The sequence below is a fragment of the Mus musculus genome, chromosome 13 (assembly GCF_000001635.26).
Source record: "Mus musculus strain C57BL/6J chromosome 13, GRCm38.p6 C57BL/6J".
Taxonomy (NCBI): domain Eukaryota; kingdom Metazoa; phylum Chordata; class Mammalia; order Rodentia; family Muridae; genus Mus; species Mus musculus.
Genome location: NC_000079.6, coordinates 52,575,563 through 52,599,883, shown reverse-complemented (window position 1 = coordinate 52,599,883; position 24,321 = coordinate 52,575,563). Strand labels below are relative to the sequence as shown.

The window sequence follows — 24,321 nt, the reverse complement described above, 5'->3', positions numbered from 1 at the left end:
CCTTTATCTGAGGAGCACCTCCCTGTTCCATCCTGGCAGCAGCTCAGGAGATGGCAGGAGATGTCTCAGAATCCATGGCCTGTACTTCAGAGTCAGGAAGCACAGCCAAGCCTGGCCTGCTTGATGTCCACCATCATTCAGAAATAGAGAGCCAATCAGACACACAAAACCACACCCTGACCCTTGAAAACCAGACTGGTGTGGGGCAGCTTCAGAGCAGAGGATCCCCAAAACACACCCGGCAGAGGCTGACCCATCTCAGCAGGCCACTGGATATCCTCAGATCTCACAGGCAAGCTCTCTAAGCTGGCTCTCTATGCCTACGGGATGCCATCAGCACAAGTCACAGAGGGTGCCTGTAGTCCACAGAAGATGAGCTGTTTACTTAGAAACAAGCAACCAGCCTACCTAAGTGCACGTAATATTTGTACATGCTCATGTGTGTGTAGGTATTCATATGTACGGAGGCCAGAGATCAATCTTAGATGCTGTAACTCAGGTGCCATGCACTGTATTTGGAGACAGGACCTCCCACTGGCTTGGAACCTGCCACAGAGGCCAGGCCACCTAGCCAGCAAGCCCCAGAGATCTGCCTCTTTCCATACTCCCCCAGCTCTGGAATTACACGCACGCGTCCCCACACTCAGCTTTTGGGTCCGGAACTCATTTCTTCGTGCTTGCTTGACACAAACCTTATCGGTTGAGCTATCTCATCAGCCCATGTTGTATGTAACTCTTGAATCTAAGTCACAGACCCACCGGACAGACCTGCGGAACGGATGCCACAAGCTAGTTAGCAAGCAACTGTGCCGGAGGGAACATGAACACCCTGTTTCCCTAACAACATGTAGAGAAAGTTCTGGAATGAAAGCTGCCATGATCTAGCGAGAACCATGTGTACCCTGATTCTCATGGATACTTTTTGCACCTTATGTGACTGGCTGACATTGCCTGCAGATGACTCTGGAACAGAGGAAGAGAGTCCTCGCAGGTCCAAGCTTCTGCCTGCTCAGGTGCCTGCTCCACACACGGTTTTAAGCCAGTGCAGACTTGGAAAGGAGGCCAAAGAACAGGAAATCAATACAGACATCTCGCCTGGTGATTTTTAAGCAGGAAACATGGAAACTTCTGCTGGAAGCCAGAATTTTCCTTCTTGAAGTGACACTGTCTGTGAGGGAAGCACATAGACCATATTCCCCCTAGCCTGGCAGGCAGGCAGGCAGAGCAAATGTTCTTGAATAGTCCCTTGCACAGCAGAGAAACCAAGCAAGGACAGCCGTCCAAACCACTCCCCATGTTTGTGGAAGCACTTATCATTAATCCCAGCACTGTACTGTAAGCTGGGAGGTAGAGACAGGAGAATTCCCTGAAGCTCACGGGCCAGGCAGCTTATATATGCAGCACAGAATAACAAAGAGGTGAACACTCACTCAGAGTTGTCTTCTGACCTCCACGTGTGTACCACAGCATGCACATGACAGCTCTCTGTCTCTCTGTCTCTGTGTCCCCCATCTCTCTCTCTCTCTCTCTCTCTCTCACACACACACACACACACACACACACAAACACACATACACAGACATACATAAATATACCATACATAAAAGTATGTATATGTATATGTATATGTATATGTATATGTATATGTATATGTATATGTATATGTATATGTATATATCACACACACACATACACATACACCACACATAAAGGTATATACACATATATAAGTACAACATACACCACAATACATACACATAAAGGTATATACACATACATATGTATACCACACACACATATACATAAAGATATATATATATATATATATATATATACCACACACACACACCATACACACATACACATAAAGGTATATACATATATGCATACAACACACACACACCACACACATACGCATCAAGATATATATATATACACATATATACACACCATACATACATACATACATACATACATACATACATACAGGTGTATATACACACAACACACACATACACCATACATATATACATATACATCTCTCTCTCCACCACACAGACACCATATGTACAGCTATGTACATATACACAAATACACTCACACATAAAATACCAACAACCGACCAAGTTGCAGACATTTCCTGATAAGACTGTCTCCTGATTTTTCCTGCCATCATCTTGGGACAAAGTACTCAGGATAGGTGGAGAGCCAAGTGACAGTATTCTTCTGGTTCCCACCCCAAGTCCCATCCCAGGGAATCCCAGCTGGGTGGCTGGGGTTGAGGCCACAGTGAACGCTGTGCCCAACAAACTCCATTTCAGTAGGCCGTGGGGGCCTGGCTGAAGCTGCTGCTGTCTAGGCTCTATTTTTACTTCCCCATCTGCCCACCTCACAAGGACAATATGTACAGGGTCCTCAAGGCCTCTAGAGAAACCAAATGACCCACATTCGACACAAAGGACCTGTCACACCTGCTCAAGGAAATCTTGGTTTCTCTGAAATTCCTGACTATGAAATATTCCAGGAAATTACAGTGGAGTTACTCCCGAGACTTCACAGCTGTATCTAAAGACACGAATTAACCCCAGTGCTTAAAGAAAGTACCGGCTATGTGCTCAGGGAAGAAAGATGTCTCTGCCATGTGAGAACTGCAGTAATTATCAACTCCATAGCTCAAGATGAACGAATGTCAGCCAGGGCATGATGTAGCCCAGGGGACGGTATCGGCCAGGAAAGCACATACTCGGATACTGGCGTGCTCTCTAATGCCCACCCATGGTGCAGAGAGCCATGAGGTCGCCATTATTGATTGCTACAGATCTGACTTACCTTCCTGTCCTGGAGTCACAGAAGGCCTGGGCTCCCGGGCACCAGGCAGCATGGAACGTTGAAAGGACCAGACTGGCAGTCTTGAAAATGGGAATGGCTGCAATGGAGAGAAGGCAGAGGAGAGCAAGTGGAGGTTTCCTGCTGTTAAGTGGTGTCTGTAACTAGGGAAGTGGCTTTTCCTCAAAGTGTCAGCAAGCAAGACAAGCCAGAAAGCAGAAGTAAGAGGGTGTGTGTGTGTTGGGGGGGGGTGGTGCTTGATAATTTCATAGTCAAAATGAAGTTACAGTCAGAAGGCAGGGATCCCAAACAAACACCTGCCAGTGGAGGAGGATCTTGGCGATTCTTGACCAGGATTGTCACGCTGATTCTTAGACCTAAGCTACACAACCTGGCTAAAACTGTGTGCCAAGCTTAGGGTATGTCAATTTTTCTTCTCATTATATTACTGTATATCATGTTTGACGATTTACTAATTCTGTTGATCATTTTAAAGGCTCCAAGTAGGTTTTCTTCATTTTTGTTTAGTTTCCTATTTTTGGCTTCAGAGTTTACCATGTTACCTCCTTTGACCATCGTGGCCTAGGCTTAATGTACTGTAATTCTTGATAATTCTTATAAAACTTAATTTCCTATAGTGAGAGCACATCCTTGCCTAAAACTATAGGTGACTGAGTTGACACAGCTCTCTTTATCTTCTACATCATCGGGGTTTGGGTATGCCGCTCCAGGGTTCATGTGCTGGGAGCTTGGCTAAGGTGTGGCACATTCGAGTGTCATAACCTTTGAGAGGTGGGTTCTGAGGTACAAGGGAGCGAGTTCACTGAGGCACCAGCCTTGGAAAAGACTAATGGCTATCTCAGAGGACTAAGTTAAGTCTCAGTGAACTGAGTTAGTTACTTTGACAGTGAATTGTTATCAAGCAAGGTCATCCCACCAATTTGGTCCCATCCACAACCATGATTCATCACAGCCTTCCACCATGTGGTGCCATCTGCCAGGATGTCATGCCATGTAAGGGGCTCACCTGACGTGGCAGCCTGAACTTGGGCTTTTAAGCCCTAAACTGCGAGCCAAACTAAACTCCCTTTCTTTATAAAGCACTCAGTCTCAAGGATTTTGTTATAGCAGTGGGCCTAGTGTTCGGGATTTCTTTCTAAGCACTACTTTTAGCATCATTTGAAAAATGTTGGTATAGCATATTTTATTTTTTAAAAAATATCATTATTTTATGTATATGAGCATTTTGCCTACATATGTGTATGTGTATCATGCATGTGCTTAGTACCTATGGTTGTCAGAAGAGGACAGCCGATACCTTGAGAATGGAGTTACAGACAGTGTGAGCTGTCAGTGGGGTGCTGGGAATTGAACACGGGTCCTCTGCAAGAACAACAAGTGCACCCGGTTGTTGAGCTAATCCTCCAGGGCCTTGAATTCTCATCTGTATGCTAGGTAAAATATTTTAAGAGTTCTTTTGAGACTTTTATCAACTCACAGGTTATATAAAAGCCCATTATTCGCTTTCCAGATACTTTTTTTTGTTATGGATATATGGTTTGATTTTGTTGTGTTCTAAAAAACAATTTACGTGGCTTTTTAAATGTAAGCTTAGTGGGTTTTCCAAGCAGGTACTTTATTTTGGTAAATATTCCTTGAGTGCTTGAGAGGAATGCCTACTTTGGTTGTTAGAGTCAATGTCTTACAAATGTCAGGCTGGTTGACAGTGTTGCTCTGGTCTCATCATGGCTATTAATTTTCTTTTGAGCTATCAGTTATAGAAAGAGAGGAACTGGCATTCCAGACCACAATAGTGGCTTTGTCCTTTTTTGTCTTCCATTTTGTCAGGGTTTCCCTTATGCATTTTGCTGTCCTGCTGATCTGTGTATACATGGCTAGGTTGCTATGTCTCCTTGGGTATCTGACCCTTTTGTTATTATGTAACTGTTTCCCAGACTCCTCTCCAATGTAGAGGTTTTTGTCCCATAAGTAACCCAGAAAGTAAGGAGGGTTCTGAAAGGAAGAAGAACTCTTCTGAAATTCTTCTGAAGAATTCTGAAAGTAAGGGAATTCCCAGCTGGAGTGTAGCTCTAACCACGTGGTTTGTCCTATGCAGAAGGATGTAGGTGCTTTTCATAGTTATTGCTTGCTTCCTCCCTGACCTCTTTCTCAGATCTTTACAATAAAATCCTAGTGAGCTGTGTGTATTAACGACAGCTTTTTACTGCCTTCATCTCCTGATGTTGGGGGTGCTATCCATCCCAGTACTGACCTACCTCTAGAAAGTGAAACATTTCGCATGTAACAAACCAATCCAAAAATCTACCTTGAACCACTTCCTTTATCAGGCTGCCATATGCCAACCTTTAGTCCCCTGCCCTGATCACTCCACAGAAACAGGCAACCAGGGAAGGCTGTCCTCTCTCCAATGCCTGGCATCAAAGAGTTAACAGATGCCCCAAGAGGGTAACTGAGCTGAGACTTTAAGACCACAGTTGCCTTTTAAGGAAAAAAAAGAGTCAGGTATGAAAAGACACTGGGGATCAGGCAACTGAAGGGTGTGTGTGTGTGTGTGTGTGTGTGTGTGTGTGTGTGTAAGACCAGAGAAGAAATGGCCTCAGAAGACAGGACAAATATTGAGGGTACAGGGAACACACAAGAGAGACGGCTTGAGAAAAATGAGACAGAACTTAATGAGTTCAGGATTCCAAAGGAATCCACTTAAAGGCCAAGAGCCAAGGTAAGTAAGCCTGATATTCCCCCCTCCTAAAACACAGAAGTAAATAAACATATTTACCTTAGAAGTTCATTGTCAGAAACCAAAGAGGCCTCGTCTCTAGGGGCTAAAGGGACATCTTAACCCCAAGAATAAAGAAAAAGCAAATGACCTGATCTCAGCTGAAACCAGAACTAACCCTACCTCTGGGCATGCATCTCCGGGATTTGAAGTCATCTGTGGAAGAGATATTTGCATGTCTGCTGTTTACTGAGATGCTACTCACAATAGCCAAGGGGGAGAACCAAGCTGAGGGCCCACCAATGGCCGAGGGATGGATGAACAGATAAAGCAATATGGTAGGCATAGACTGTGGAGTACTATGTAGGCATGAAGAGGGAGTGAACTACCATTCGTTAAAACAAAGGCATGGATCTTTCAGACATGAAGTGAGGCTGGCACAGAGACACAAGCTGTATTTCACGTGGATGCTGTGGAACTATCTCCTCAGAACTGAAGCATTGCCTCCTGAAGGGAGGCTCACAAAGCATAAGGGAAGGAGACTGGGAAAAGGAGACTCTTCTGTGGGGCTGTGGGCAAGTTGGGCAGGAAGTTCCAGGGATGCAGCCTTGGTGAGCTGTTGATTGGAGCAGCTGCGTCCAAGCCACCTGTGCTCCTACTGTCACAAACACACACACACACACACACACACACACACACACACACACACACTGCTCCCATAATGCCAGTAAACTCACTAATTCACCAAGTGTGATGGTTTGAATATGCTTGGCCCAGAGAATGGCACTACTAGAAGGTATGGCCTCGTTGAAGTAGGTGTGACCTTCTTGGAGGAAGTGTGTCACTGTGGGCGTGGGCTTTAAGACCCTTGTCCTAGCTTCCTGGAAGCCAGTCTTCTCCTAGTGACCTTCAGATGAAGATGTAGAACTCTCTCTCAGCTCCTCCTCCACCATGCCTACCTGGATGCTGCCATGCTCCTGCCTTGATGATAATGGACAGAATCTCTGAACCTGTAAACCAGTCTCGATGAAATGTTGTCCTTATAAGAGTTGCTTTGGGGCTGGCAAGATGGCTCAGAAGGTAAGAGCATTGACTGCTCTTCCAAAGGTCCTGAGTTCAAATCCCAGAAACCATACAGTGGCTCACAACCATCCGTAATGAGATCTGACACCCTCTTCTGGAATATCTGAAGACAGCTACAGTGTACTTACATATAATAAATAAATAAATCTTTTTAAAAAAGAGAGAGAGAGTTGCTTTGGTCATGGTGTCTGTTCACAGCAGTAAAACCCTAACTAAGACACCAAGCTAGACTTGGTGCAAATGGTCTCTTTGGGGTGAGCAGACATTTGCTCACATCTCCCCGAGAGAGAGAGAGAGAGAGAGAGAGAGAGAGAGAGAGAGAGAGTAATGAAACAGAAGTGAAGTACAGAACTCTGAAACTCAAAGAAACAAAGGCTCTGCAGCTGTGTGAGCCCTTAGCATTGTGCAGAACATGCCTGTTGTCATAGTTACTTTCCTATTGCTGTGAAGGCAACTTAGAAAGGAAACCATGCCCAGTTATCAGGGCTTTCAGTTCCATGGGTCAGAGTTTGAGACATTATGGTGGGGAAGAGGGCAACAGGCAGGCATGGCACTAGAGGAGTAGCTGAGAGCTTACATTTAGATCCACATGCAGAGAGAGACACATTTGTGTTGCAGAGAGAGAGAGAGAGAGAGAGAGAGAGAGAGAGAGACCCAATCATTCCCAAATAGTTCCACCAACTACAGACGAAGTCTTCAAACATATGAGCCTATGGAGGCTGTTCTCACTCAAACCAACACACACACACATTTTCACACAGGCTTTATCCATCGCTAGATTACCTATGATACTGGGCTGGAGAGATGGCTCAGCGGTTGAGAGCCCTGACTGCTCTTCCAGAGGTCTGAGTTCAATTCCCAGCAACCACATGATGGCTCACAACCATCTGTAATGGGATCTGATGTCCTTTCCTGGTGTGTCTGAAGACAGCAACAGTGTGCTCACATAGATTCCCTATGATACATAGCACATAGTGAATGTTGTATAAATACACTGTACTGTCAGGGAACCAGGGCATGAAGGACAGCGTGCACACAGGACAGAGGCTGAGGTGTCTTTGAATACTTGGTGTCTGAGACTGGGTCAATCTTCAGGAAGCTGTGGCTGTGGGGGCTCCATATGCACAGAACCACCCTCACTATTTAAGGTGAGGAGGTGAGAATTTACAGTTTGTCAGAGGCTGTGTTCTCATCTGTAAGACTTCAGCAAGACAACCACTGGGACCAGTTCAGTTTTCGTTATGACTCGTAAGTAGCATGCCACTGAGTGGACCGCCCTGGTGTGTGTGTGTGTGTGTGTGTGTGTGTGTGTGTGTGTGTGTGTGTGTGTAAGAGAGAGAGAGAGAGAGAGAGAGAGAGAGAGAGAGAGATGGGAGGCTGCTGTGCTAAGGTAGCAAGAGTTAGGCCCCTAGGTCCTCTCTGATCAGGACATTAGATCTCTTTAAAAGGAGTGACTTAGCTTTAATTGTCAACCTGACACAGACTGGAGTCCCATGACAGGAGAACCTCAATGACTTCTCTCAGTGATGAGAATAGGTGTAAACTGAAATAGACCCTTTCCTCCTCTGAGTTGTCTTTGGCCGTGATATTTGTCAAGACAATTGAAAAATAAAAAATAAAAAACAAACAAAAAAAATGGCACTGGGGACACTGTTCCTACAACAGAAACCTGACAAGTACTACCCATGACATACATACACCGTGAGCGACAGCATTCACAGCCAGGCAAGGCTAGCAAAACTCCTCTCAGACTCCCCCCACCCCCAAAGCCTCTGGATGTGAGGCCAGGGTCAGGTCTATCTTAGGGTCTAACAGTCCTTTCACCCTAGAAATGCTAATCTACACTGACATAGTCACAAGCTACAAGGCTCTTACAAATTGGGCAACATGGTCCAGAATTGAGCCATCAAGTTTGTTTAAGTTAGTTGGAATGTACATGGCTATATGCTACGTGTTGAACACCATGACAGGGGAGCTAGAGAGAAGCCTCCTGAGCCCACCTGGGTGGTACGCATGCCCACTCTGAGACTAATGGGAAGAGAAGCCATGATTGGGTAATGTGTAAACACACAACCCCAAGGGACAGTCTGTGAGCTCTACATATCTCTCCCTTCCACAGTTTCTTCCATTAAGACGAAACTTGGAGGTTGTAGATTTTCTTTTTTATTAAAAGGATGGTACATTCTGTTCCAAATATCTGCAGGTCTGATACATGAGAGACTGGTGGATAAATAGGTAAACTGATGAGTGTATAGGTGGGCTGAAGAGATTGCTCAGTCAGCAAAATCCCCCCCTCCCCATGAATGAGCCAGGTTTTAGCATTTTTTAACATGAGATTTTGGGGCCTGGTGGTCCACACTTGTAACCTCAGTTCTGGGGAGGGAAAGAGGGAAAGACAGGAGGATTCCTGGGTCTCACTGGCCAGGTAGTCCAGTCTACTTGTTGGGCTCCCGATGATTAAACAGAGATGGCTCAGTGGCTCAGAACACTTGCTGCTCTTGCTTCTGGTTCAGTTCCCGGCACCCATATCAGGTGGTTCTCAGGCACCTGAAATTCCAGTTCCAGGGGATCCAACCCCCTTTCCTGGTTTCCACGGGCACCCCCATGCCTGTGTGCACATACATATACTCAGAAACACAAGCATCTAAAATGAAATCTTAACAGCAACAACCCCAAGGCAGATGTCATTTGAGGAATGACAGTGAAGGTTGATCTCTAGTTTCTACACATACTCACAAATACCTGCATCATGAATGTACACACACACACACACACACACACACACACACACACACACACACAGAGTACACCTGAGAGACTGGACAAAGGCTCCAGAAAAAGGAGATTCAGCATCATTTTGCAGATGAGATAACATGAACCTAAGAAACTGAAGAGAAATGGTGGAGTCAGGATCCCAGGATCCTCTGTCAACTATGCTGTTCCGAGGACCCTCGGAAACCACCATTTCCGAATTGGCCAGGTGCTGATCAAAGCCACAGTTTCTGAGTTTGCATCAAAAGGTGTGTGGGACAAGTCCTGGTGCTTTCTGTTGCGAGGGCAGGAGTGCTATAGACACACTTGGAGCTGAGCAAGTGACCACACACACCGCCGGCATATGGCCTACACGAGAGCAGCCTTCTGGCCACCTTCCGCTGCAGCCTGAAAGGTCCAGACATCAAGCCACAGTCACCCAGAGACCATAGCCCAAGCTCTCAACCAAAAGGAAGGCAGCTTGAGTCCTCGTGAGAAAAACAAAAAGACCAGGTCACAGGAACAGGCATGGGGCCAATGCTATGATCCCACAGAACTGGGGCGGACTAAGAAACACATGAGAAAATTATCAGGAAGATGGAAACTGTACCGAGAGACTTGTGGATAAGTGGTACTCGTGGGTGCACACTTTCCCTCCCCGAGACTTATTTTATGTGTATTCATCTCTTGCTAGTGTGTCAGCTGGCTGACAATAGACTCACATTCTCAAACACTCAAACGCCCTGAAAATTTCAAGACTGGCAGATTTTTATGAATGTAAAGGAAGGAAGGAAAATGGTTACGTGGTCTCTCTACTGTGCTCTCTCTCCTGCTCCCTCTCATACATACATACATATATACATACATACATACATACATACATACATACATACATACACACACACACACAAACACATACACACAAACTAACAATACACAAAACAGCCATTATACCCAGCAACTCTCACAAATTCCTGTGCAGTTGAAATTCCTTAGCTCTCAAGACTGTCTGGGCTAGTCATCTCATGAACTGTTCTAAAACAGTTCTTTTCCCATTGCTGCAGATAGAATGGGGCAGAAGGCCACACCCCAGACATCTCTGAAGCTCAAGCTGGACCTGTGTAACATGAGCCCAGGTCCATTAAACAATAAACAAACAAAACAAACAAAACAAAACAGAAACAAAACACCCTTTGAGTCTGCTTGACCTTGAGCAATCCTCAACCTTCGGAGGCTTCGGTTCTTGTTTAGAGACAGAATCTGCCCAACTGTTGTGACAAATGTCATGTTTCAAAATTAGTTTCCTTCCTGTTCTCATTTGCCGTCCATCCTTCCACTGAAACTATCATCATCATCATCACCACCACCACCACCATCATCATCATCATGCTTTTGACCTTGTAAGATCTACAAACTTACAGAAAAAAGTGGAATGACAACGGCTGTCATCACGTCCTTCAGATGAGTTTCTGCTTGCTATACCTTACCCTTCTCCTGCTTCCCATATTGATTCAAAAACAGTTTTGCAGAGTTTGTATTTACAGCCTATGATATTCACCTCCGAATTAAAAAAACTGAGGGGAAGGTCAGGCCTGGGTTTCCCAGAGATCCCACCATTCCCCTCTCTCAGATAATAGAGCACTGGCGATGGGTGAATACATTTATTTAGAACGTAGATGCCTAACTGTTACATTGGAGGCAAAACAAACAAACAAACAAAATCTTACAAAGCATGATTCAAAATATATTCAAATAGAAGAAACCACAGAAATCCTATTGCAACTAAGAAGTAACCACAGAAATTAAAAGTTTATGTGAAATGGGCCCGGCAATTATGACAATGGGTTATGGTAATACCATGTATCTATTCAATGGCCTGTCAAAAGGCAAAGCAGAAAACAGTGAGCACCAAGGCAGATTTAGTCAACAAACTCCTCAAGGGATTTCTTCCTGCAGTTCTTAACATATGTGCAGCCAGACTGAAGAGCCTCTAAGACTGGAGCAAGACGGAAAGCAGTTTCGGGGAGAAGAGAAGGAGGAGGAAGAGGTGGAGGAGGAGGAGGGAAGAAGAAGAAGAAGAAGAAGAAGAAGAAGAAGAAGAAGAAGAAGAAGAAGAAGAAGAAGAAGAAGAAGAAGAAGAAAATGGAACTGAGAGATAACATGGTGTATTTTTGAATGGGTGGGAACTTGTGTCAAGAGAAGCTTCAGTTTTATGTCATAAATTTGAAAAGAAAATTATATTAGGTTCTGTGCAATCCAAAAATATGACAATAACAAAGTTTTGCCCTAGGAACAGCAGAGAAAGGCAAAGGAGGAACAAGGAAGGAGGTAGCAGGGCATAGCACAATGGGCCGGTCTACACTTTGTTGCTACAATAAAATACCCAAAGTTAGGTACTTTATAGAAGTTTTTTGAGTTCACAGTTTTGGAATTCCAAGACAGGGTGGTCCCATCTGTTTAGCAGCTAGTATAGCCCTGTGAGTCACAGAATGACATGGCCGAAGGAACATTGGCAGGAGTTATGAGTAAGGAAGTCATCATATCATCATCAAGTCAGGAGCCAAGGACAATAAGAACCCAAGCTTGCTGTTTCAACTCAGGGTCCCTGAAGGACAACCGGTCTCTTCTGAGGACAGTGCCTAACCGGGGCCCAACTCCCTGGTTAGGACCCACTTCTTAAGGGTACAACTGCTATTCAACATCCAAACACCCACACTGAGACTTTAATGTAAGCACACCAGCCTTTAGGGCCATAGGCAAACTATTCAAACCATAAAATACCCAAGGGGTCCTACTGCTCATAGCTGATGAGGCTGCCAACCCTGAAGATTACACAGGAGTCCTGGGCATGGAACACCATTGGGGAGGATGGTGGACTCTGGTCAGGTCTTCTGAGTAAAGATGCCATGACAAAGTGTGGACTCAACAAGTCATGAATGATAGTAAGCACAGGCCGTAAACACTTGCTGAAACCGGTTAACCCCAATCACAGAATAATTACCATTGGAAGGTATGGGAGTCTGGCTTCTAACCACTCCTCATTCTCAGCTACACTGTCTGAAGTCAACACATGAAATAAATTAGCCAGTATGCCTTTCAGACATACTGCTTCCAAAGTGAAAAGCTTGCTCCCGGGAAGCTGGACTATGAGACAGAAAGACAGATGCAAAGACTGAAAGGGGGAAGGGAACTCTCAGGTAAATTAAAACAAAGTAAAAAGACAAAATTAGCCCAGGTCACACTAAGACATCTCCAGGGCCAAGCCATAGGAACCACCAAGTGAGTGACATTCGAGGCTGATCTCCCTAGAACAAAAGTCTACCAAACGTGCGAAAAGAGGCAGGAGTAACTTCTACTGTGTGGATTTCAATACTTTTTATAGACATGCTGAACCCACATAAGGTCATCAGTATTAGAATTACAGTTTTCCCTAACTGTCCTGAGCCCTTCCCTCTCTATTCACAGCACCGGGGTCTGCCACACGGCTGTCTTGTTTTACCTTTCCTAGCTGACCTACGCCCCCCACCCACCAAGCCTGAAGACTGTTCTAGGATGCAGGTCACACACAGCTTCCAGGGTCAGGACTGTGTATGGGGGAGAAAGGGGTTCCTTTGCTCTTCCCTCAACACAACCACTCTCCACCCCAAGTAGCCACTACAACACTGAAAACATGCCCACTTTCTCCTCCCACCCCAAGTCTCCAAGAAAGAGAAGACAAAGAGAGACACACTGGTTCTACTAAACTGAGTGTGACATAAACATAATGTGCTTTCTTTGCATGTCTTGGGTTTTAACCATGTTTGACTATAGTTAATATTTAAATTCAGCCAGTGAGTTGTAAGAGATACAGAGCAAAAATTGCATGGGTTTGGTTTTGATTTTGTTTTGTTTATTTTGTTTTTGAGACAGGTTGTCATGTAGCCCAGGCTGGATTCAAACTGGGTAAATGTCCGAGGGTGTCCTTGGACTTTTGACCCCCTTGTCTCCAATTCCCAGGTACTAGGATTACGGGTATGTGCGGCCACATCCAATTTATTTGGTGTTGGGAACTTCATGCATGCTAAGCAAGTACTCTATTGACTGAATTATATTCCTGCCACTTCTCCCATTATACTTCCTTTCCTTTCCTTTCCTTTCCTTTCCTTTCCTTTCCTTTCCTTTCCTTTCCTTTCCTTTCCTTTCCTTTCCTTTTAAAAAGAGGTCTCATTTAGTCTAGGTTGGTCTCAAAACCTTGAACTCTTGATTCTCCTGCCTTTGACACCCAAGTGTTATGGTTACAGATATGTCACCACACCTGTCTATCCAATCGATTCTTTTAAAAACTTATTTATTTTTATGTATAGGTGTGTATGTATTTGTGTAGAATCATGCATCTGTGTGTGTGTGTGTGTGTGTGTGTGTGTGTGTGTGTGTTTGTACACATTTGTGCACAATCATGCTTGCTTGTAAAAGTCAGTAGAGGGAGTTGGAGCCCCTGGTGCTGGAGTTCCATATGGCTCTGAGCCTCAAAGTAGGGGCTGGGAAATGAACCCCTGCTCCTCTGCAAGAGCAGTAAGTGGTGTAACTGCTCCCATAATTGATTCTTAAAAGGAAACAAAACAAAACAAACAAAAAACCCTCAAATGGGTCTAGGCTAACATTTTTGTCAAAGTTATAACGAAATACAAATGTCCCTCAAAATGTATGAAAATGCACAAATCTACATAAAATCCGGCCAGCCTCATTAGTATTTTAATCTTATACAATATTTTCATAGGAAAACCTTTTTTGCCTAGTGTTCAAATACAAGGTTGAATATTACGATGATAAAATCCAACGGAGGTAAGGAATTAATCTACATCACTGTTAGGACTCTGTCTTCTGACATAAAAAGAAAAAAAAATCAACCCATAAAAAATGAATGTGTGTGTGTGTGTGTGTGTGTGTGTGTGTGTGTGTGTGTGTGTGTGTATGCCTGTATTTTTTCACCCTCCCAGTTGTCAACAATACTAATCCAGAAACAAGAGAAAATGTCTTGCAGAGGAGGGTAGACAGGCCAGCTGGGGCAGTTGGAAACAGGTTCCTATGGTAAAAGCTGAGATGCTGGGCATGGGCATTGGCTTGCATCTGAAAGGAGACCCCGCCATTCTAGGGCAGAAGGAACAGAAAAAAGTCAACAAAGGCCCAGCTGCAGAGAGAACCGGAAACTTGTCTTCCAAGGACTGCAGCTGTGAGGGATGGCCACGCCCCTTCCTGGAGAGTCTTGTGCTAACTCCTGAAGTCACAGGAATGATGGGAACATGTCTCTTTGAAACTTTTATCTCTAAAGGATGAAACCCTGTACTCTTGCTTGGACGTCTTGGGATTTAGTTAAGATGCTTGAACTTTCAGTAAATCCTCGCTATTTCCCGACAAAGGGGAACTGCCCACTAGATACTGGAACTAATAAGTGTCTGGCAGTAAATGCACTTGACTTTCAAAAGCCCAGCACAGTTTAAGGAGTCCAATACGGACCTAATTCTTGAACCCCTGGATTGAAAAACAAGGCTTGTTTTTCTTTATTTTTCTCGATAAGTTTTAAGGAACCACATTGAGTGACAACACCTGCTCTAAACGGACACAAGCTATTTATAGTTGATATCTACTCCCCTCGGAACATGAAGAAACAACGGTGCCCGGAATAACAAAATACTGCCCGACAACGCCAGAGTGATCGCAAGCAACGGTGTTCCTCTATACAAATGCCTTTCTAAACTATAAATGTAAACCTTAAATCTTGAAAACTAAATCCCAAACACGCAATGAATGATGAGGGACAGTTTGCTGGGTAAGTTCTACCAAGAGGCCTTTGCTTAAAAATCAAAACTCTAGTTGGAGAGATGATACCTACATGTAGAATATTAAAGATAACCTTTACAAGACCAAAGCACCATTCACACAAGCCTAGCAATAAAATCGTATTTTTTAAAAATCAATTTCATCTCTCAGGGGTGAGATATATTCCCAAAATATATTCCCCACTTTCATCCTAACTTTATTTTTTTTAATTTTCCATTTTTAAGACTTTTTATTAAATCTGGCATATCTAAGCATCTCAAATACAGAATGCCCAATAATCTATGGTTTACGGCAAAATTTCCTTAAACCTATTAAAATTATTGAATTGGATAGAAAAAATGATTTGGTGAAATAATTTCAAGTAGCAAAATTTACCACTTAAGACACCTACTATCTTGTAAGTATTTAAATCATTTTACTCAAATATAAATATATTTACACAGTATTTGAACTGTCATGTGGGGAGAGGACAGGCACATGACTACGTTTAATGACATTCGATTTTAAAGCCTCCCTGTTGAGGCTGTGGGTTTGATTTGACTAAAGCAACGGCCTGATCCCGGTACTCCAGGAATGCCCCGGCATCACAGGCGCGGTATTTTTTAAACATTATAATTTAGTGGTGTCGACCCGTCCATCTCTTTTGAATGCCAAATGCTGAAATGTTTCAAGAGTTTAAAAAAGAGAAGACGCCAAGGAAAAGAAAAATATCCCCAGTCGAGAATTTTACTTAACTTTGAACATAATCTTTGGTCAGCCAGGTAAAAATTAAAAATTAAAAAAAAAAAAATACAAGCAAAAAAACCGGGAAGCTGACTTCTCCAATTCTTTCTACTCTACGGACTTTCAAAGGAGTAGGTCTCCTTCCAATGGCTTTTGGGGGAGGAAGGGGTTTTAAGTTTTGGGAGCCATACTGATATATATCCAAATGTGCATTGTAGTGCCTCAAACAGTCTCCAAGGATCTGGAGAGGTGATTTCACAAAGGAAGTCTGCCAGGCGGAGTGAACTTGCCGGCTTTGGCAGGGTTCAGAGTTTGCGGAAACTGCTCTTTCCCTCACCTACCGCATTTCAGAGGCGCTGGGACTCTGCAGCAACTCACAGGCGCGCACGACGACAGTCCCGGATCTCAAATGCTTGGGGACGTTGTTTTGCTTCGGGGGCGCGCACCGTGGAAGTCTCCCGGTTCTCCGATCCTCCAGCTGCCGAGAGGCGGAGCTCCGGGCTGGGCCCCACTCCCCGCGCCCCGGGCGCGCGCGTTTGCAGGCGGGAGTTCTGGTCCCGCGCGCCGGAGCCCGGCGGGTCCGCGCTCAGCCGCAGTCACTGGAGCAAAACTGCGGTCCAGCCTAGTTTAGCCAAGGTCTGTCGCCTGGGGGTGGCCGAGGCCCTTTGCTAGGGTGCGGCGAGGCGGAGTGGCTCCTACCTGGGCAGGTGGCCGCGTCCTCCAACCCCCTCTCCTCCTCCCTCCTCCTGTTTCTCCGCCGCCGCCTTCTCCTCCAGCCTGGCACACCCGGGTCCCCAGTTCTCCCGTCCGCCCGGCTGGCCGCTTCCTCCTCCGGAGAACTTCCTCAATGCGCCAGGACAGCGCCCTCGCTTCCTCTGCCGCCTCGAACCTGAGGCACACGGCACCCCGCCCAGAACCCAGCAGGGTTAGGCAGCGCCCAGAACGGAGCCGGGCCAGCCGCGCTGGGAAGTACCCGGAGATCCAATATAGTAACACCCCCCACCCTGAACTCGAGCTACAATCGGGACAGCATGCTGAACCGAACCTGAGAAAATTAGGATCCGGAACTTAGACAGGACAGCACGCCCAAACCTAGCCGGGGCAGTACGTTTAACGTACTCAAGTAGCTCTAGATCCCTAAGTCAAGTCTCAGCTGATGAGCACGGTGAACCTGAGCTGAGCCGGGCAGAATCACTAAGCTAGCTTGTCAGCACTGCTGAACCAGAAGAGGGGCAACGCCCCAAACTGAGCTGGAGCCAGGCAGCACCTCTAGACAACTACTGGCTCTCAGTCCCCTAGCAAGACAGATTCAGAGGAATGGGTGTGTCCTTCTCAACAGGCCATGATACTTCTGCCAACACCATGGCATGAGAACCTAAGTGAATCGAAAGATGCCCCCCAGAGGCTTTTGCCTGACCAAAGCTGTTTTTGAGGGCGTCACCTGTTACCCACAATCTTGACTCTTATCCTGCAGTCCTTGACATGCTTTTTGGTTTTGTTTTCTGTTAATCTGTTAACTCTGTAAGGTTCGAAATGGTCACTTTTGTTAAGCTCTAACTAATAATAAGTAGAGCATTTAGATATGGTAAATAAGTAAATGAATAGATAAATAAAATTGAGATTCTAGATGCTGTTTGTGGTAATTTTTAAAGAGCAGTGTCCTGCCTAAACACAGAAACAGGGATGGAGAGATGGCTTAGGAGGTAAAGTGCTTAACATGCAGTTAGAAGGACCTGAATTTGATCCCCAGTACCCATGTGAAAACTGGGGTAGAGGGGCATGTAGCAATAAATAATAAATAAATGGGAAGGCAGTGAAGGATGGTACTTAAGACACATGGAAATGATAGTAAGAACGACCACAAAATACTTTTCCAAAACCATAGCTTTGTACAAAGGCCACCAGAGCCTTACACAGAAAACCTTTCTGCACGGATGTGGAGCTAACTAATTCCCGTGTCACTTTAATGGATATTGCTCTTATTAGAGATCTTGCAAGCAAGGATTTTTGTTTTTACACAGAACTGGGGCCTGGCACATGCCATTAAAAGCTCCCCCCCTTTTTCATCCTTTGTGACTACTCTCCTAGTGTACTCTGGTGTGTATAGTCCCAATCCAGCACTATGAGACTACCAAACAAATTCATTGTTTCTGTAAAATCTTTGTGCCCTTTGTTTTGTTTTTTGTTTTGTTTTGTTTTAGTTTAATTTAAACTTATTTTTAACTGGTTAGTGTATGTTGTGGATAGGTGTTCCTATGTGCAAGTATGTGCAATATGCACACGTATGTGGATGTCTGTTTATGTGTGCACACAAATGCATGTGGAGGCTAGAGGTCAACACCTGAATTCTTTCTCAGTCTGTATCCACCTGAGATTTTGAAACAGGGTCTCTCACTGAACCTGTAGATTACCTATTTGACCACATTAGTTGGGCAGCAGGCCTAGGGTTCCTCTAGTCTCTGCAGTATGGGTTAGGGTTACTGACAAGAGTATGAATGACTACTCTAAGGCAGCTAAGAGAACCCATACCAGAAAGCTAGGACCATGCAGCTCACTTTATGACTGGCAGGTAGCTCAACAAGTCCCAGAGACTCTCTTCTAGGAAATTAGTCTGGTTTGCAAGTGCCTCTCAGCAATCTGTGTTGCTTATATAACCCTGGGGGTGGTGGGAGGGACCTGGTGTACCTGGTCAGTTTCAGGGACTTCCTGGGGCTACTGCATTTACTTCCTGAGTCTTAGTGAATCTTGATTAGTTTCCCTCCAGACTCCAACTCAGAGGAAATTGCTACACAGTAGTAAGAAGGTGTCCATGGGCTTTGAATCTGTGTGCAGAATAAAGCCAGCCTTACCCAACAGGACAGCGTCTCTCTGGAGTTTCACTGAGTGGAGCTAAGGTGACATAATGGTCCTTCCTACCTCTGAGTCATCTTCAGTGTCAACTGCACTGAAGCTTACCACACAAATACCCAGAAAAACACAATCTTCTTGCCAGTCATGGTGTCTCCCAGCATTTCTTCTCTGCCTCATGGTCTTCTGAAGACTGCCCTATAGGCTTCCCCCTGAACACCCTTGAATGTTGCTGTGACCCTGTGCTAACCCCAAAAGCCCTCCTACCTAATCTCTTCCCAACACAGTCACTGTTTTGAAAATTGGGGGCTTGGGGGGGGTTATAGGGAACTTTTGGAATAGCATTTGAAATGTATATAAAGAAAATATCTAATAAAAATATTATTTAAAAAAAGAAAATTGGTTTCTTATCTACAGGATCTTAATAAAACTTTAAAAATAGCAAATGCAGTATGGTTGTCTCTATGCTAATTCTGACTCATGAAGTCTTTCCATATTGGGTTATTTTGTCTGAGTTTTCTGCTGTTCCTTGCTCACAGTGTCTCACTTCCTTGTGTACTCAGTGACATCTGACTGTGAGCCATTCACCATCCCTGAAATTTTATTTGTAGGAATTGGGTGACGCCAGAAGGAAGACATTTTCATTCAATAAGAAAGTGCCTTTGTTTCTGACAGAAACCTAGATTGTAATTAGTCCTTGAATGGCTTTAAGGTACATGTTCAGTTTAGGTGCTTAAAGTAGGCTGGTGATATGAATTAGAGTACAATTTCTTTATTTTACTCTACTGTTTCTCTGAATTGTATTCATTTGTTTGTTTATTTTGCTCTGTGCTTTTGGTTTTTTGTTTTGTTTTGGATTTTTTTTGTTTTTGTTTTGGTTTTTTAGTTGTGTGTGTGTGTGTGTGTGTGTTATGGCAATTATCTCAGGAGCACCACATTACACATTTTAAAATACATAACTTATATTTGTCAGTTGAACTTCAATAAACCTGAACTTTTTGCATGTAGAGCTTGGCAGACAAAATTTCACCTTTTAAGTGCTGGAGAGATGGTTCAACAATGAAGAATGATTGCTGTGCATGGTAGGCGGTCAGAATTCAGATTCCCGGCACGCACATGGTGGCTCACAACTGTCTTTAACTCCAATTCAAGAACCCCTTGGGTACTGCGTGCAGGAAAATACTCATATACATTTTTTAAAATCTGAAATAATTTAAACCTTCCAATAAAAGTAAACACAATGCCTTGTTCACCTTAGCCTTACACTTTCTTCTCTAGTTCTTTTTACAGTAGAATTGTTTCTTCAGACCTCTCTTCCCTGAGGTTTATTTTAACTTGGTATATGATATGACACATAAGTTAATAGTTGTCTTCAAAATGAAGATATAATGAAACCAGTTTGTTTCTTAGTCTTCCCCTTTCCCTCCCTCCCTCCCCCTCCCTCCATTGCTCCCTCCTACTCCCCCATGATGTGTGTATGATGTATCCACAGGCATATGTACACAGTGTAGACGTGCAGTCCATTCTCTCCTTCCACCTTTACAGCTTGAGGGTATGGAACTCAGGACATCAGCCATGTGAGGCAAGTGCTGAGAGCCTTCACCCACCAAGTCCTCTCACAGGCCCAATGATACCAATTGTAATACTCAAGCCTTCTACCCTGAGTTATGATGCACAAAGCAGATTCCTCTAGTAATTGTCACACTGGGTCTATTTCTAGCCTTGGTCCATGGATCAATCATTTCTCTCTCTCTCTCTCTCTCTCTCTCTCTCTCTCTCTCTCTCTCTCTCTCTCTGTTTTTTTATGAACATATGTGGTTTTTAAAAATGGGTACTTGTGGAAAGACAGTGTCAAGAGAAGGAGAGGACAAACAAGCCAGGAACAAGACAGCAGTGGCAGCATCACTGTGCAAAGTGCTCCAAGAGCTGAAGACAGCAGCAAAGACTCCGATTTCAAAGGGCAGGGAGAACTCAACCATCTGTCCAGGGAAGAAGTAGAGCTGGGGAAGAGGAGAATGAGAAGATGCTTCCGTTATTGGATACAGGGATGCAGAGTAAGGCAACAATGAGCTTCCACCACAGAGCTATGGGACTAGTCAAAATACAGATGCTGACACCATCAAATGCTGGCAGGATGGGGAACAGCTGGTGCTCTGCCACTGCCAGTGAGAGCAAAATGGTGAGGTCACTTTGGGGCAGATTTTATTTGCCTGTATATGAGTTTTGCTGTGAGCCCAGAACTGTTCAAAAAAAATTATCTTTGATTTTGTTAAAATGCCTGAAGTAAACACAAATATCCAGAAAATAAAAAGACAACAAATTCAGAACTTTTACCTGAGGCGCCTATTGTAATTTGTCCAACTCAGAGGCTTGTGTTTGAACACTTGGTCTCCAGCCTGTGGTCCTGCTTAGGAAGTTAGGAAGTAGGGCTTCATGAGATGAAGTGGGTCCTGTGTGTGTATGTGTATGTGTGTGACTGTGTGTGCATGTATGTATGACTGTGTGTATGAGCATATGTGAGTGTGTGTGTGTGTGTGTGTGTGTGAATATCCATGAATGTGTGTGAATGTGCATATGCAGTGTGTGAGTATGTGTGCATGTGTGTGAGTGTGTGTGCATGTGTGTTAGTGTGCATGCGTGTGAGTATGTGTGCATGTGTGTATGTATGCATGTGTGTGAGTGTATGTGAATATGCATGTGTGTGAGTGTGCATGTGTGTAAGTGTGTGTGAATATGCATGTTTGTGTGCATGTGTGTGAGAGAGTGTGCATGTGTGTGTGAGTGTGTGTGTGTGTGTGTGTGTGTGTGTGTGTGTGTGTGTGTGTGAGGCTTGAGGATTTAGAGATGGGACTGCTTTTGTCCTCTCTGCTTCTGGTCCATGGAGATCTGAGCGAGCCACTTTGAAGCCCTGTCACCACAGCCACAGGCCATTTCTGTCACACTTCTCAAGCTGCGGGCCAGAAGAGGCCCCTCCTTCCCTGCACTGCTCTTGACAGGCTTTTATTCACAGCCATGAGAGAAGTAGCCGAGGCAGTGACCACAGAGCTCTCTTCCCATGCACACACTTGACAACGACCTCACTTGAACTAGAATACCCTCCCTAGATACCCTATGTCCATAAGAAGAGGACAGTTTCACCTAACAGAATAAACATCTAAGGTGAGCTGACTTTATGGAAATGACTATCACAAATGAGCTGCTTTCTGGAACTACCACTCTTACTAAAGGAAAACAAGCAGTTTGGGCCCTTTTGCCAGGCAGTCAGCTTGAATGTCAGAGTTAACTCCTCACTGAGCCTGGAGATAACACCCTCTACTGCTCTGCTATGACCTGACTCCCACAGTGCTTCTTGTATGAAGGTTAGGTCAACAAGCTCTCTTCTTTTTAGCTACAATCTCTCAACTAGTTATTCTTAGCTCTGGAGTTAAAGGGCTCTGTTAACTTCGGGGCCTTTCCCCCAATGTTTCTGAGAGGAGTCAGCAAGGAATAAATAGGCAGTTGGGGAAGAGGCTGGAGGGAAAGAGATAACATTCCTACATAGCAGCTTGACTAGGAAGAGAGCTGACAACACCGCAGCCTCCCTCTGCAGCTTGGGTGCCTCCTTACTCACTGTGGTTATCTTCCTGGGCCAAGGACTGTCCAAAGGAAGGGATGACTGAATGGGAGAGAAGCAGGGGGAAGCGGGAAAGAAAGAGGGGTCACAAGAGACTGAAGTAGAGAGCCCTGTAAAAGATCAGCCCAGACCACAGGTCACTGCTCTGCCAGTTCTGGGGATCATACTTGCTGGAAGGGTGCTCCCGGCTTCAGCAAATGCCTGCTTGTCACCCCTTCTGGGTCCTTACTTCCTTTGTCTCTGTGTGCTCAATTTTTTTCCTTTGTCCAAAAAAAGAACACCCTCTCCTGGGCAGCCAGCCCTCTCCCTCTCCCTCTTACTGTATTCCCATTTCTAATTCCTTTATTTGTTCCGACCAGTGGCCCACCTATGAAACCGGACAGTCGTCTCAAGTTTCAGGGTGGTCTGTGTCACCATCTGCGGGGAATGGCACGACCACACAGGCTCGCGCTCTGCTTCCTGCCTCCTGCCTCTTGCCCAGGACTGGTTGAATTCCTTGTTCTGACTTGGAAGCATTACGTGTTGCTTTGAAGAAATCCGGGAATAACCGGTCTCCTTCTCTGTCTAACTTCTTACAAGTTGCTATTTTGTTCTCTTTTCTGTCCATGTAACCAAATGCCTAAGGCTGGAAAGACTGTGGAAGGCTTATTTAGTTGTTGGTTTTGAGACAACCTGACCTCAAATTCCTTGTCTCCCTGCCTCAGTCCTCCTGCTGAGACTGTTGGGGTGCACTACTACGCCCCACGAAAACTGTATCTTTTCATATTTTTGGAGACTGAAAGTCCCACTGGTCCAGCCTCGGACAAAGACCCTGTGGCAGTGTATTCCCAAAAGAGGCAGAGAGACAGGATCCCAGAGAGATGTGTGAAGCCAGGTTTGTCCTTTCTACAATACTTTGCTCAAAAGAACTAACACAGTCCTAGGAGATCTGCATTAATCCCTTCTGATGGTGGCTTCCTAATGACCTGCCTACTCCCCACTAAGATCCACACCTACAAAGCTGCATCAAGTCAACGCTACACTGAGTGAGGACTGAGCTCCCAGCACACGAGCCTCAGGACAAGTGACACCGGAGCCTCAGCACATGTGACAGCTGACACAGCTTTCTCTACACACATCCGAACAGCTACTGTTTTGCTCTCCTGTAGTTAGAAACGATAAGGGCAGGGATAAGCTGCAGACTCTTAGCTGTTCTCTCAGGGGTTGAGTGAGATGAACAGGCTGGGATTTCCAGACAAGGGTCGGGGGAGCATCTGTCCTGATCATGACCCTCTCACACTTCTGCTTTCCATGGGAGCTGCTGACGCCTAGCTACACCTCATGCAATGCTTCTCTTTGTATTGCTTTCTCTGTTCTCCCTATGATTAAAATGGGAGGGTGTTTCTCATGATGCTTTGGGACAATCTTACTGCCCTTATCCCAGAATTTAGTGTCATGTGTTTTTAGTATAGGATCTACCCTGCACCTCCTACTCTCTTTCTCTCTCTCCATGTGTGCATGCGTGTACGTGTGTATGTGCACACATGTATGTACACACATGTGTGCAGGTGCATGCATGCCATGGTGTGAGTGTGGAAATCATGGGTAACTTTGGGGACTTGGCTCTCACCTTCATCTTTGTTTTTAGGCAGAGTCTTTCATGTATCTGCTACTGGGTGGTGCAGTCCACGCTAGCTGGCAGGTGAGCTTTGGGGGAGCTCTCTGCACAGCTTTGCAGGCTGCTGGACAGTCTGACGTCTCCTCTGCAGTTCCAATGCTTGCTCGGAATTTCCTCCTTCAGCAACTATTCCTTCCTTTTTTGTGCTATCTAGGGAGGAGCGTGAGACTCTTCCAGGTTTCGGTTCTCCCCACATGTGACCTTTCATCTACTCCCTGGGGATTATGAGCCCCTCCTCCCCTTCTCCCTTGCCCTAGCACACCATTG

General features: G+C 45.0%; 1 protein-coding gene across 5 annotated transcripts in view; it reads right to left on the bottom strand.

Annotated features, from left to right (window-relative positions):
* Syk (spleen tyrosine kinase) overlaps positions 1-17,274 on the bottom strand; it is a 66,183-nt gene extending 48,909 nt beyond the window's left edge. For 2 of the 5 annotated variants that reach the window (XM_006516895.4, XM_006516897.4), the window contains exons 1-2: positions 16,279-17,274; positions 2,830-2,926 (exon numbers count right to left, since the gene is read on the bottom strand). The gene's annotated coding sequence lies outside the window, so the exon portion shown is untranslated. Of the gene's footprint in view, positions 1-2,829; positions 5,586-16,278 lie in introns of those variants that run through there. The other 3 variants (NM_001198977.1, XM_017315470.2, NM_011518.2) reach the window with 3 other exon arrangements.
* Between the last annotated feature and the right edge of the window lie 7,047 nt (positions 17,275-24,321).